Genomic DNA, 15,055 nt, shown 5'->3' on the forward strand with positions numbered 1-15,055 from the left:
CTGGTTTAGGTCTGCACCTGGGATCCAAACCCATGGACCCAGGCTGCCAAAGCAGAGTGTGCCAAAACCAACCGCCACGCCATGGGGCTGGCCCCTCCACTTTTGTATTTTTATTACCCATCCCTCAACTGACTGCACTCACTTCAGTCTTCACCTGTCCACTTCGCTCAACTACACTAAAACCGCTCCAGCAAAGTTCACCAGTAACTGTTGCTAAAGCCAGCGGGTGCTTTTCAGTTCTTTTCTTTCTTGACTTCTTGACTTCAATGTCCCTGACATTCCAAGAACCATCACATGGTCCTCTGCTAATCTGCCTTTGCAGATGACTCAAGAATAAGAGTAACACATTAGATGACAGGAAATTAGATGACACGTTTGAAGAGTCCTTCCATGGCCTGGGACTCTACACGGACTATCTACCTACCTCCTCTCTGCTAGCAGAGATTCGATAGGGATCTTTGCAAAACCTGGTCTTTCCTTAGCAAAAGAAAGACCCTCAGATATAAGGGTGGGGTGAACTCTAGGTACCATGGAGGTAAAAGGCTGGAAGGGAAAGTTGAGAGAAGGTAGGACATTGAGGCCAGTGGTGTCAAGGGGTAGCAGAGTTGATAAACCAACTTGCTTGTGAAAAATGCCACGTGGTAAAGACAACTCAAAGCTTGAAGCCCATCAGAAAGCACAATCCATTTATGTACATAGATATACATATATAGTTCTTATTTAGTATAAAAAATAAAAGTTAACACATATGCCTACTTATAAAACCTGTGAAAGGGCCGGCCCGGTGGCACAGCGGTTAAGTTCGCACATTCTGCTTCGGCGGCCTGGGGTTCGCAGGTTTGGATTCCGGGTGCAGACATGGCACTGGTTGGGAAGCTATGCTGTGGGAGGCATCCCACGTATAAAGTGGAGGAAGATGGGCACGGATATTAGCTCAGGGCCAGTCTGCCTCAGCAAAAAGAGGAGGATTGGCAGCAGATGTTAGCTCAGGGCTAATCATCCCCGGAAAAAAAAAAAAAAAAACCTGTGAAAATCACCAGATTTACCATGGTGAGACCAAAAGCTGGGGAATTACAGTCAAAATTCCAAGCCCCATATCCAGATGGAGTCAGGCTGCAGACAACTGAAAAGGGGCCACACAGGAGCAATGTGAGGCAGAGAAAGTAAGGGCTTTATGGTTGGAAAGACCTGGTTTTGCCGCTTGTAAGCAGTAACTCCAAGCAACGGACCCTCCCCGTCCCTCAGCCCTAGCCCTCGCCCCATCTGTCAAAATGGAGATAATGTCCCTTAAATCACTGGGTTGTCTTAAAGAGCAAATGCGATAAAGTGCTTTTAAGTGAAATTAGCTGGTTCATGGTAGATATTAGTGCTTTTTTTTTTTCTTAACAGAAATGTAATAGCTATTCCCTTTTCCACACTGATCCTTCAGACAAAAAGTGAAGCTCTGCACAACTGGAAGGACCTACAACTAGAATATCCAACTGTGTACTGGGGGGCTTTGGGGAGAAGGAAAAAGAAAAGATTGGGAAGTTTGTCAGCTCAGGTGCCAATCTTTAAAAAAAAAGAAAAAGTGAAGCTGCCCTGTCACTTTGAAAAGTCCTTCATATTTTCACTATTCACAGATAAATTGCTGCTCATTATACCGAAATTAGAAAATACAGACAAGTAAAAATAACAGTGTCTCCCATAATCCTACAAACCATAGGTCACTATTATGTCTTTTGTAAAATCTTCAAATGTTTCTCTGCATATATGTAATTATCTAGAATGGATTCATATTATATCTACTAAGTTGTATTTTGCTTTTTTCATTTAAAAATTGGAAATATCTTCACAGGTCAGTAAATATACTCTAACCATTCCTACTGGTTGCATAATAGCCCATCTTGTAGATGTACCATAGTTTATTTAACCATTTCCCTATCATCAGAGAGTTGTTTCCAGGTTTTGTTGTTGCCGTTATTCTGCTATTGCAAGCAGTGCTAATCTAATGAAGAAACGGCAGAGGACCCCAGACTGAAGAATATTCTACAGAATAAGTGGCCTGTACTCTTCAAAAAACTCAATGTCTTGAAAAACAAAGGCTGAAGAACTGTTCCAGATGAAAGGTGACTAAAGAGACAGGACAACTGAAAGTAATGCGTGATCCTGAATTGGATCCTGCTTCAGAAAAAAAGAATTCTTGCTATGAAGGACATTTTGGGGACTATTAACTAATTGTAAATATGGATTGAATATTAGATGTTATTATTGTGTCAATGTTAATTTCCTGATTTTGACAGTTATAGCTATTGATAAATGCAACTGTTACATAAGAGAATATCCTTGTTCTTAGGAAATACATACGGAAGTGTTTAGGAGTAAAGGGATGTCATGTCTGCATTTTAACTGGTTCAGAAAAAATTTGTGTGTGTGTGTGTGTGTGTATAAAAAGAGATAAAGCAGGGGCTGGCCCCGTGGCCGAGTGGTTAAGTTCGCGCGCTCCGCAGCAGGCGGCCCAGTGTTTCGTTGGTTCGAATCCTGGGCGCGGACATGGCACTGCTCATCAGACCACGCTGAGGCAGCGTCCCACATGCCACAACTAGAGGAACCCACAACGAAGAATACACAACTATGTACCGGGGGGCTTTGGGGAGAAAAAGGAAAAAATAAAATCTTTAAAAAAAAAAAAAAGATAAAGCAAATGGGGCAAAATGTCACAAGTTGGTGAACCTTGTGAAGGATATACAGGAATTTTCTTACTATTCTTGCAATTTTTCTTTAATTTTCAAATTATTATTATTTTTAAAAAGTTAATCACACCAGCAGAAGCAGCAGCTCTTATTAAGGGAGCCTGAAGAAGGTGCAAACTCGGGGAACAGGAGTAAGCCTTGGGGAGTCATCAGGATATTTCCTTAAGGAACCACGTCTGGAGGAAAGAGTATAAACTCTGCATCAGGCGGCCCCGACAGAACTCTCCTTCCCCATTCAGGAATCAGGGAATTGAGAGTCAGGGTGATTCTCTACCGTTTCCACTGAAGGACAGCCAAAATAGAGGAAATTGATCTTTTGAGCTGTTTTCACCCTTCAGCTGTCACTATTTTGTTTGTATCTCATGTCCTCATCTATCTTAGATTTCTTTTTCATTTGTTGAAATAACATTTCTTTTTTTCTTATAGGATGCATGGGTAACAAATGTCTAAAATAAATAATGAGATGAATATTATATATACAGCTTTCGGTCCTTGTCTGATTATCACCTTAAGATAAATTTCTAAACAAATTCGAAAGTCAAAGTTTTGTGCACATTTTTAACAAGTCCATTAATTCACGTGGCCAAATACCCTGCAGAAAGTTTTTACCAGGAACACATTGCCCAGTGTCAACAATTACCAACAAATTTCCAACTTTGTTTCATATATACCCCTACTTATTCCTGGCTCACACACCATGGTTTATTTGGAAGCAAATCCTACACATCATATCATTTTACATATTTACATAAAATTCTATATCTCTAAAACACAAAGACTTCTAAAAAATGCAATCACAATACTATCTTTGAACCCCTCAATTTTTAACAGTAATCACTGATTGTCTTTAGACATCCAATGTTTTAATTTCTCCAGTGGTAGGTGCTATGTAAGTGCTTCCTATTCTTACCTAAATTTCCACAGATTTGGGGAGAGGGAGAGAGAAGCAAACACAAGTTCTTGAGGTTTTGTTTGAAATCATCTTAAGGTCAAAACTCACTTTATGTCTAATTGCTATGCCTATATTATATGTGATACAGGCATATATTCCAGGCAGGTATAGCAGACTGTATAAAATCATATGCTTATTGATCTAGTTTAAACTCTCCAAAGACACTTAAGAATATTAGGAGATACAGTCAAAATAATAGAAATAAAATACAATTGCTAAATAATTACTATAAACATTTGTCAGTACTCCTTTACAAGTCCACACACATGGGCCGGCCCTGTGGTGCAGTGGTTGGGTTGACACGTTCTGCTTCTCAGTGGCCCGGGGTTCACCGGTTCAGATCCCGGGCACGGACATGGCACCACTTGGCACGCCATGCTGTGGTAGGCGTCCCGCGTATAAAGTAGGGCAAGATGGGCATGGATGTTAGTTAGCTCAGGGCCAGTCTTCCTCAGCAAAAAGAGGAGGATTGACAGTAGTTAGCCCAGGGCTAATCTTCCTCAAAAAAAAAAAAGTCCACAGACAAAGTTAAGTAGAAATATTTCCATATATTTATGTAAATTCCAGAATTTTACCTGGATTCAACTAAAATTATTATGAAATAGCTGCCAGTGACAATGAGTTATTTTTATTTATTTAATTTTTTTAAGGAAGATTAGCCCTGAGCTAACATCCGCCGCTAATCCTCCTCTTTTTGCTGAGGAAGACTGCCCCTGAGCTGACATCCATGCCCATCTTCCTGTATTTTATATGTGAGACGCCTGCCACAGCATGGAGTGCCAAGCGGTGCATAGGTCTGTGCCCAGGATCTGAACCGGCAAACCCCGGGCCACCAAAGCGGAGCACGTGAACTTAACTGCTACACCACCAGGCTGGCCCCGACGATGAGTTATTTAAAAAACAATTGATTACGCAACAAATCATTTGCTTTTTAAATTTCTAACAAATGGTGGAAATTAGGCATAGCCTAATTATATAGTACACAAAGTCATTATTAGCATTATTTATATTCATGATAATATTTCTTTAAACTTGTTCCCTATATTAACAGAATCCCGTGCTACCTCATTTTCACTGGTAGCTATTTCACGTAGCCCCTGGGCCTGGGTGTGGCAGATGCCGTGGTGCCTGTCCCAGTCCCTTTACCAGCTAGTGCCCTGTCCCACGTGTGCTTCAAGTGCAGCTGACACCTGAGACTTTCTCTGGTTACTTGCCCTTGCCTTACGGGAGCCTGGGCGGCTACACTCCCCCTCTTCTCAAGTAGCCAGTGATACCCAGGATACAAAGTCCTTGTCCCCTGCCTCAAGGCAGGACTACTGCAGTTTTTTCCCCTGTGGGTCAGGCCAGGGCTAGACTTCACCTGAGGCCATATCCTTGCTCAGTCGTCTCCCTTTCCCTATCCTGCTTTGATTCCTCCCTTAGAAGAGCACCCCTCCACAAATCAAATAATTCAAATAACATACCGGTCAGGGACAGAGTGACGCTTTTGGTTTAGAAGTTTAGGTTTAGGTTGGAAGTGCACTGGTAATGAATTTTTGAGGGAATGTATTCATCCCAACGGCATTGATAGAGCCTGCTGAACCGAGGGTTAGAAGTGGCCCAAAAAGGAAAGGGGGCTTTGTCTGTGCCCCTCGGAAAATAGAACGTTAAAAACAATTTCGATACAATTCTAAGACAACCACAACTAGATTTCTCATCAATTTTACTCAGTCCTCTTTCGTTTTCCACTTCGAGTAGCAGTCTACTTTCGTGAGGTCGTCTGCCTCTGGGCTAAAATAGTCCTGGAATCCTGAGTCATAGGTGCACTGCGCTGAGCAGGCCGTCAGTTTTATGCACCTGGTAGCAATATCAGTTTACACCAAGAAGCCTGCTTCTAGTAAAGTCCCCCCACCGAGGCCCTGAGACTGCTCTTTGTCATTCATTCCCGAAGACCCACTCTCCAGCCCCGACAAGTGGCTATGGAGCATTTGATATGTAGCTAGCAGGACTGAGGACCCAAATTTATTTTTTATTCAATTAATTTAAACAGAGATTTGAATAGCCACATGTGGTTAGTGGCTACTGTGTTGGACAGCACAGCTCTAATTTCTAGCAGGGACCTTTAGGCAAGGGTGAAGGGAGAGCAGAGACAACCTGTTGAAAGACCAAATGGTTCCGTTCCGTTGATTATAGTAACCGAAAGTATCAGAATGGAGGAAAGTGGAATACGTTACTAGGGACTAGTACACAAGTGAATGGACCTACCTGTAACTACTTAGTATATGATAACCCTGAGGCAAGAATCTATTATAAACAGAGAAGGCCTTGGCAAATCTTCAGGGTGTTAAAATGTGTTTTGCAGAGTGTGTGCTATAATCACTATCAAACAACAGAGTTGTTGTTGGTTGTTTTTTTGTTTTTTGGGGGGTTTCTTTGGTGAGGAAGATTGACCCTGAGCTAACATTGTTGCCAATCTTCCTCTTTTTGCTTAAGGAAGATTATCCCTGATCTAACATTTGTGCCAATCTTCCTTTATTTTGTATGTGGGACACGGCCATAACATGGCTTGATGAGCAGTGTGTAGGTCCATGCCCTGGATTCAAACCCGTGAACACTGGGCTGCCAAAGCGGAGTGCGTGAGCCTAACCATTATGCCACCGGGCTGGCCCCTAACACAGCTATTTTAAATTGAGCAATAAAGTCTTCGGAAGTCAATTTGTTAACAGTCACCTTGTTAGTCCTGACACATGAACATGAGTATGTCACTCCCCTGCTTGAAAAGATATACAATTTCCTATAGTACTACTTGACCTATACAAAGTTAACCTAGAGTAACTTGAGCTTGTTTGTGACTTACAGCTTTCCCTGTATTGTGAGCCTGAACTATAAGACAATTTACCGTTGAGCTCCTTAAAAACATATGAAGCAGACGTACATGCCTACTTGTTTCTAACGCACACTTCTCCCCTGCTTTTGCTTGTGATACCACGTCGCGGGTCAGGAGATGAGGGAGCAAGCCTTTGGTGCTAGTGGTCATCTAGGAGTGTGCTGGAGATGGGTTGGGTGTAAGATACCTTGTCAGTTTTATTATTCTGAATTTGGGGCCTGATCCTGGAAAAGGGCAACATTAGAAAGAGATGTCATGTCAGCATACAGATGACCTGAGAAGTCCAAGCAGCCACAGCCTCAGCTATCTGAATAACCTGAGTAACAGTGCTTTCTGAAAACCACAACAGAAGGTACCATAACCTGGGAGATTTAGCTTCTCTAGAAGCGAGGAACCCGTATTACTCTTTGTTTTATTTGCTGATTTTGCTACAGTTAGTTGTCTAGGGCAGAAACACAAAAATGCAGCACGTAAGCATGAAAGTTAGCAGACTCTTTTCAGAGTACATGTTTCATGTTGGGTAAGGCAATGGCTCTGCTTTCTAGGTAGAAAGTAATTCTTTTTGTTCTCACACTGAGAACAAACTGTATACTCAATGCGTAGTCAACTTTTTTCTTTGTGAGCAAATAATTCTTTCATATGGAAGGTTCTCTTTTCAAAAAAGAATTTAGGGGCCGGCCCGGTGGTGCAGCGCTTGAGTGCGCATGTTCCGCTTCAGCGGCCCGGGGTTCCCTGGTTCGGATCCCGGGTGCCGACATGGCACCACTTGGCAAGCCATGCTATGGCATGCGTCCCACATATAAAGTCGAGGAAGATGGGCACGGATGTTAGCTCAGGGCCAGTCTTCCTCAGCAAAAAGAGGAGGATTGGCAGCAGATGTTAGCTCAGGGCTAATCTTCCTCAAAAGAAAAAAAAATTTAACATATCTCAGTATAGACATATTTAAATATACAAATTTAAACATACAGACACATACTAACTAATGATAGATGGCATTAATTAAGTTTTAAACCTCAGTTTTAAAAATATAATTACACTTAAAAAGCTTATTATAAGACAGTGTTGATTTTTACCATCATGATTTAAACGTTGTAACCTAGTGTCCAGAGTTTGGTTTCTAATACTGCTCTCCGATGAAAAGAACCAAGGCTCTTTGGGAAAATAGCTGATTTCAAGGCTAGGCCAGAGAAAGCACGAGATGAGCCTAGAGTATTGTGTGGTGCCAGAAATTAAGGAAGTGCTCAAAGAATGATAGACACAGGAACCAACATAGAGGGACTCCCAATAGCCAAATTGTGGGCAATTTGGGCAAAAAAGCAATTAAAACTACTAATAGGTCATTACCTGTAGGATAAAATTGGAATCCCTGAGTCTATAATGATGTAAATAATTTAATAAATAATGAATGGGGAGAAGGGAGAGCTCTTCATTACAGTAGCATTGCAACCAATAAGGAGAGATGTTAATGGAAAAATCAACATTCGACAAACATCCCAGTAATAATTATTTCAGGCAAGAATCATCAGTGGATACCAAAATTAGTGAAAGTTTGATGAGGTACGGAATATTTACATAGTCTGAAAGTATCATTCCTCATAATCCTTATTAATTACAAAGGAGAAAATACTGTCTTCATAGTGAAGAAACCTGGCAGACACTGCCTTAACTAAGAAATCCAAATTGACGTCAGAATAGGACAAATCAATAGCACGTGCCTCCTAATATGAAGGACCGTGAAGGACACACCATCACTACTGTTGTATTTCTGGCCCACCAGAATGGAACACCTGAAATTTAATGACATCCTAACATCAAACAAACCCAAATTGAGGGAAATTCTACAGAATAACTGGCCAGTGTCCTTCAAAAATCTAAGGTCATGACAAAGACTGAGGAACTGTTCCAGAATGAAGGAGAGTAAAGAAAATGCAACATGTGCTCCTGGATCGGATCCTGGTCCAGGAAAAGAACATTAATGAGACAACTGGCAAAATTTAAACGAGTTCTAGATTAGTTAATATTGTTATATCAATGTTAATGTCCTGAATTTGATCATTGTGCTGGGTGGTTATATTAAATGTTAACACTGGGGAAGGGTATACTGAAAACGTTGAGAGAGAAAGCAAGAAGAAATAGGGAAGTAGGAGATTCAGGAGCGTGATGTCCCAGGAGACTATAAATAGATTCAAGAACAAAGTGATAAATAGTATCAAGTGCAATCGAAAGGACAGTTATATAAGGCCAAAAAATAGTGTCCATTGAATTTGGCAAGATAGCAGTCAATGGCATTCTTTGTCAAAGCTGTTTCGGTACAATGGTGGGTGCAGAAGACAGACTGCAGTGAGTCTGCTGAGGAAATGGGAAGTGAGAAAATGGATAGAGGAAGTATGGAGGGACTCCTCCCCTCTGGGCCTGGAGGAAAGAGGGGAAGAAGCAGTGCAGATGTGAAGAGAAGGAAATTGATGTGGTTCATGCCTGATTCTTTCAATGTCTTCATAAGTTAATGAGTTGAGTCTTTCTGGAGTGAGGATGATAGGGTTGAATGGGGACAAGTGTCCAGAACATTCCTGAGGAGAGTAAGAGGGGGAGCTGCCCAAGGACTTGTAAAGGATTGTGGAGGGGTGTTTAAGGCCCAGTTGAGGTTTGAGACCATGAACCTGTAGATGAACCAGTCTCCGTGGTTGTGGGATTTTCTCCAGCAGCACTCTGCAGCCTAGTTGGGGTAGACAAAACAGGCTGTGGGGTTGAGCCAGGGTGTGGCTTTGCCATCTTGGCAGAGCAGAATTAGAAGGGGACAAAGGACTTCCGGCAGTTGGTGAGAGAGTGGTTTCAGGTGGGATCCATACTGAACTGGGAAGTAGGGAAGCCAGGAGCAGGGTGGTAGACCATAGAGTGGAGGTCTCCCATGAGTCTGAAGCACAGTTATGCTAGGCAGGGTGGCCAAAGAGAACCGGAGAGGAAGAAAATTGCCAGAGACCTGGGATACTGCAGTTTAAGAGCAGCCATCAGCAGCATTGGAAAGCACCCCCCACACTGGCCCTATACCATTATAGGGGGACTATACATTTCAGTTTGCCCAGGACAGTCCCAGTTTATGTCTGTTATCCTGGCATCTTGACCAACTTAGCATTTATCCCAGATTCTTCATTTTCCCATGAAGTGTAAGTATTAATAGTTAAAGCAAACCATCGTGGGTCTGTTGAACCATGACTTCTTAATTCCAGCTTCCACCTTGGTCTCGTCTGCTAGTTTGTGAGATGCATGTACAAAGAAACAAGTTCTCACTTTAACAAAGTTAAACCTAAACAACAACCAGTGATAACCCTTCTCCCTTTTCCTAATCTTTTCCAAACACAATGTAACTAACACCTCCCTCTCAAGGACTGCGTGCTGGGTATTCACTGATAACAATGCAAGTGTACTCAGAGTCTAGGAGTTAGAGACAACGGAATCATTGTTGTCCCAGGGTGGGGGGTTGGGGAGTAGTATTCACCATTGTGCCCCTTGCTGGACACTGAGTGTGCCAGCCGGGGTGCCCATACCAAAACCTGCAAGATACATGAGGCTGCCAGGCCACCAGTCGGTAGGCTGGGGATGTAGGAAATTACATATTTACGTGTATGTAAAATGTATTCAGCAGCCAAAGGAGTCCTGCCATAAAATGTACAGCGAGTAGTCTGAATGCTCTTGGTACAATGGCTGTCATTCGTTACATGATGCAAATCTACAACCCTTTTTTTTAAAAAAATTTGCAATTCACCCTTTCAGCAGATGAGTTCAAAAACCAAAGTGCATAATTAATGAAAAATTAAATACCAAATTTGTTACTCAAGAAAATTGATCAGGGGCAGCCCCGTGGCCGAGTGGTTCAGTTTGCGCACTCCACTTCAGCAGCCCAGGCTTTCGCCTCAGATCTTGGGTGTGGCCATGGCACCGCTCATGAAGCCATGCTGGTGAGGCGTCCCACATAGCACAGCCAGAAAGGCCCACAACTAGAACGTACAACTCCATACTGGGGAGCTTTGGGGAGAAGCAGCAGGAAAAAAAACAAAAGAAAATTGATCATGAATGTGTAACGTGAACAAAACATTTGTCGACATTTATCATACACACGAGCATAGGGCCCATTGATATCACTGACCACGTGAAAACCAGGAGGTATAAATCTGCAGAGACAGCATCAGTATCTACCTCAAAGGTTTGTAATTACTTTAAGAAGACTGTGCAAAGATGATTTAGCAGGTGCAGCTGCAGAGAGGGTATTTACATATTGCTCTGAATGAGTTTTGTTTAGGTCAAATGACTTTTCTTCAAAATTCATTCGCTCATGTTTTATTTCAAGTTTCCTTGTACATGGTGAAAGTGAAGCGATAGCTTTTAATGAGTAGCTCTCTTAGCAAAAGAACTTCAGAAACAGCTAAATGATGCCAGTTTTATGCTGATATCATTAGATGCTGCAAATAGTAAATGAGTTGTATTAGTCAGGGTTCTCCAGAGAAACAGAACTAACAGGATGTGTGTGTGTCTGTGTGTATATTGGAGGCAGAGAGAGAGAGAGGGGGAAGGGGGGGGAGAGGGAGAGAGAGAGAGAGAGAATTTATTTTAAGGAATTGGCTCACGAGATCGTGGAGGCTTGGTGAGTCCAAATCTCATGGAGTACGCCAGCAGGCTGGAGATTCGGGGGAGAGCTGCAGATCCAGTCCAAAGGCAGTCTGCTGGCCGAATTCCTTCTTGCATGGGGGAGGTCAACTTTTGTTCTCTTCAGGCCTTCAAATGATTGGATGAAGCCCACCCACATTATGGGAGGTAATCTGCTTTACTCAAAGTCCACTGATTTAAATGTTAATCTCATCCAACAAACACCTTCACAGAAACATCCAGAATAAGCTTTGACCAAATATCTGGGCGCTATGGCCCAGCCAAGTTGACACATATTGTGATTAAACCATCACATTAGTTTAATTCCAATAATGGTTCAATTTTCCACCCAATTCACGGAATCAAAGTAAAGCTTATGGAAATTTATTCTGATGAAGGTGAAACATCTGACGTTATTGGGACAGCTATTGTAAATTCAGTTTAAAAGTTCAACATTTAGGGTAAGTATTTTTGCAGTAATTTTTTTTTCATAGAAATGCAAAGTTTGGTGGAGCACAGCACGATGGTAAAAACAAAGTTCTTACTAAATGAAGAAACATGTGGAGCAGAAATCTACTTGGAATTGGTTGTGGCACACAATTAATTCCTCATTATGTCCAAACAAGTAGACTACAAAATTCTTTCTGGAAAGGCGGGAGCTGGGAAGGGGAATCTTGGTTCACACTCATGCTTTCCGTATTTCCTCCTGCATGCAGATATTCTAGCACTTAACAGTAGCATACCTAGCATATTTGATACCCAGAGTAGATCATTTTTTAACAAAAAAAGACAAAATTACATGACAAAATTATTTTATATTACAAAATTATTTCCTGTAATAATTAGTAATAACCATTATTTTGATTTCATCTTTAGTTTTAAAAACAAAATTTTAAAAGAATACATTTCAATTTTAAATATATTTTCCAAATTCAGTAAAATATTTCATATATGAACCAGATTTTCACTTACCAAATAAAAGTATTACATCTTACAGATTGCGCTGTTTTAAATTTTAAACACAAAAGTTCCAGGTTGCCACATAGAATGACAGGATTGAAATAAGAGTACTGTTTCTTTGTCTTTACAATCACCGGGCTATCACTGTTTATTTCAAATCTCTTTTAAAATACAGGGCTACGTGGTACCACAGGGGTTGGACAAAGAAACTGCAAGCCGGAAGCAAACTAGAAGGGTTCTGGAAGTCTTGAGTACCTAATTTAGAAACAAATGTGGTTAGCTGAGTCAGGGGCCGAATTTATAACCGGAAGTTTTCTGAATTAACTTCCCAGCGGAACACAATGTTTGTAAAAGGATAAGTAATAAAAATGTGCTGATATGAACTTCAAAGTCTATACCCAATAGAAATGCATTTGTATGTTCACCAAAAGCTACGGAAAAAATGTTCACAGCAGCACTATTTGTAAGAACCCAAACCTGGAAACTGCCCAAATGTCTCAGCAGCAGGAAGAATGGATAAAAAGTCTTAGAGGCTAAGAATTGTTTAAGGCAAAAATGTGGAACACATAGCATTGGTATTATCTTTTATGGAAGCAAGCACTATGCTAGGCACTTTTTCATTATTTTAATCCTCACCATGCCCTCTGACGGAGATATTATCCTCATTTGACATAGGAGGAAACTGAGGCACATGGAGGTCAAGAATCCTGTCCAAGGTCATAACACTAGTTAGTGGTGAACTCAGATCTTTCTCAGTCCAAACCCCACATGTTCCTTTTCCATTATAGTCTGTTGGGTCTCCATGATGCACAGGGAAGGCAGAGAAATTAAGGAAGTATGGAGTTCACAATTCATACACGTAAAAATTATAACCGCTACTGTTTCTTGAGCACCTACTATGTGGCAGGGACTATGCTAGATGCTTTACATACATGATTTTTACAATTCTCATAATAACCCTTCACAGCAAGAATAGTTCTCATTTTTTAGATGAAGAGACTGAGGTGCAGAGAAATTCAATTACTTGCCCACTTTCACAAATCTGCTACCATCACATATCCTTCAGTGATCTTAATAGAGGCCACCAGCTATATGCTGGGCACTGTAGTGGCTGCTGGAGCTATACAGATGAGGACATTAGGACTGCAACGACCGTTATTTGTTTACCTGACCTATTTGGAAGTAGGGGAAGATTTTTTCCCCAGTGTCATATAGGGAATTGTGGAGGCAAAAATAAAGATCAGTAATAGTGACAGTTCCCATTTACTGATTGTGCACTGTCCTGAGTGCTGTACCATATATACACACATGTATCATCTTTAATCCCCACAACAATCCTGTTAATATCCTCATTTTACTGAGACGACAAGAGAGGCTCAGGGAGTCTGATCGGCACAAAGTCATCTACGGGAGGAAGACATTTCCTCTTCCTTCTCTGGGTTTGTCTGGCCGCAGAACAAATTAAATTCACATGAGACAGAATAGCAGGAGAAAATTAAACAAAGCTTTATGAGGACCATGGCCTGGGGCCTTGAAAGGGCACTGAAGAAGTGGGGTGCACAGAGTGGTTATATACTTATATACCCCCAAACAGGATATTTCACATATGATTGAAATGTCCCTCCCACAATAGTCACAAGATTGCCCTGTCGGCACAGAGCTTGATGGACAAAGCAGGTAGTGGGTCTGCTATCCCCAGAAGGCGTAGCAGGAGGCAAGTCTATTGTCTCAAGCTGGGTGGTCACAGGTGAGCACAGCAATCAGTTCCTAGCCTAAAGAAAGATGCTTAATCCTTAAGGAAATGCCAATGTTGGGAGGGGGAGGGAAGTTGCACCTTTATCTCAAGGGCCTTTGTTCTTGCCGTAGTAAATGTTTTAAAGCAGATATACAATGCGTGCTCAACCGCCACAGTCACGCCCTTTTGGAAAAAATAGCAAAGTCAGGCCGAATTAGGTTTACACCAAATGGCTTCCTCATGTACTCCAACACATCCCATTGCTTGCCATTTCTATTTGTCAATGTATAGATGGGAGAGGCTCAGGCAAGCCGAGCAACTCCCCAAAATGGCCGAAACCACCACCCCAAACATTATATCCAGCTAAAAGACAAAGGAGGATGTGGGGGGTGGCGGGAGTCAGTTACAGGAGGTTACCAGACAAGCACAGTAAACAGGAATAAGATTATTATGCAAATTTAAGTCCTTGCCTTCTGCATTGATTAAGAGTTTCTAGGGATAAGGTCATCCCCCATTCTTCCTGGTAGAGAGGGAGATATCTTTACAGATGGAGAGTTCATTTACAATGTAAATGTCTCTTACCAAGGGTAAGTAAATTCTACTTTTCAGTTGCTTTCCTGTCTGCAAAGGAACCAGCTTCAAATAATCATCATGCCAAAGAGATATATCTTGGCGTGGCCAAGACCAGTCCCCCACAGTCACAAAAGCATTTAAGTGTTCCTTTGTACGTGATCTCGCCGACTCTAGGGCTCTAGGTCTCAACTTGTACAACCAGTTAAAGATTTTTGTTAGAAATGGGCCACGAGTCAGGAAAATGGAAGCCGCCAGGCACTTGGAGGTCTTGGGAAGAGGACCCCGGCTGAGAGGAACCACGTGGTAACCGGAACCTGAAGAGCCAGCCCCCAGTTTAGGGCCACTAGGAGATAACGCGGGCAGCGAGAGTTGAGGGGATTGGGGAGCCACCTGGATGGGAGGCAGAGGGAAAGGCGGGATACAGGCTGCGCAGAAGGAGTCTCCGCTGCTTCCGGAACAAAATTCCCACAGCCACCTCGGGATCGGTAACCGTGCGAGCGTCAGCTGAGGCGCGCGTGGGGGCGGGGCCGCGGGGCGGGGGTGGAGCCTGCGTCGCCCGCGCGCGGCGGCGGCGGCGGCGCGCGTGGGGGCGGGGCCTC

At 42.3% G+C, this 15,055-nt stretch overlaps 1 protein-coding gene across 2 annotated transcripts in view; it reads left to right on the plus strand.

The window, feature by feature from the left end:
- PHF6 (PHD finger protein 6) overlaps positions 1-2,385 on the plus strand; it is a 52,665-nt gene extending 50,280 nt beyond the window's left edge. Inside the window, exon 11 of one of the 2 annotated variants that reach the window (XM_070502098.1) lies at positions 1,390-2,385. The gene's annotated coding sequence lies outside the window, so the exon portion shown is untranslated. The remainder of the gene's footprint in view (positions 1-1,389) is intronic. The other variant, XM_044763366.2, reaches the window with a different exon arrangement.
- The last annotated feature ends 12,670 nt before the right edge of the window (positions 2,386-15,055 follow it).

Source organism: Equus asinus, chromosome X, assembly GCF_041296235.1.
Source record: "Equus asinus isolate D_3611 breed Donkey chromosome X, EquAss-T2T_v2, whole genome shotgun sequence".
Lineage (NCBI taxonomy): Eukaryota > Metazoa > Chordata > Mammalia > Perissodactyla > Equidae > Equus > Equus asinus.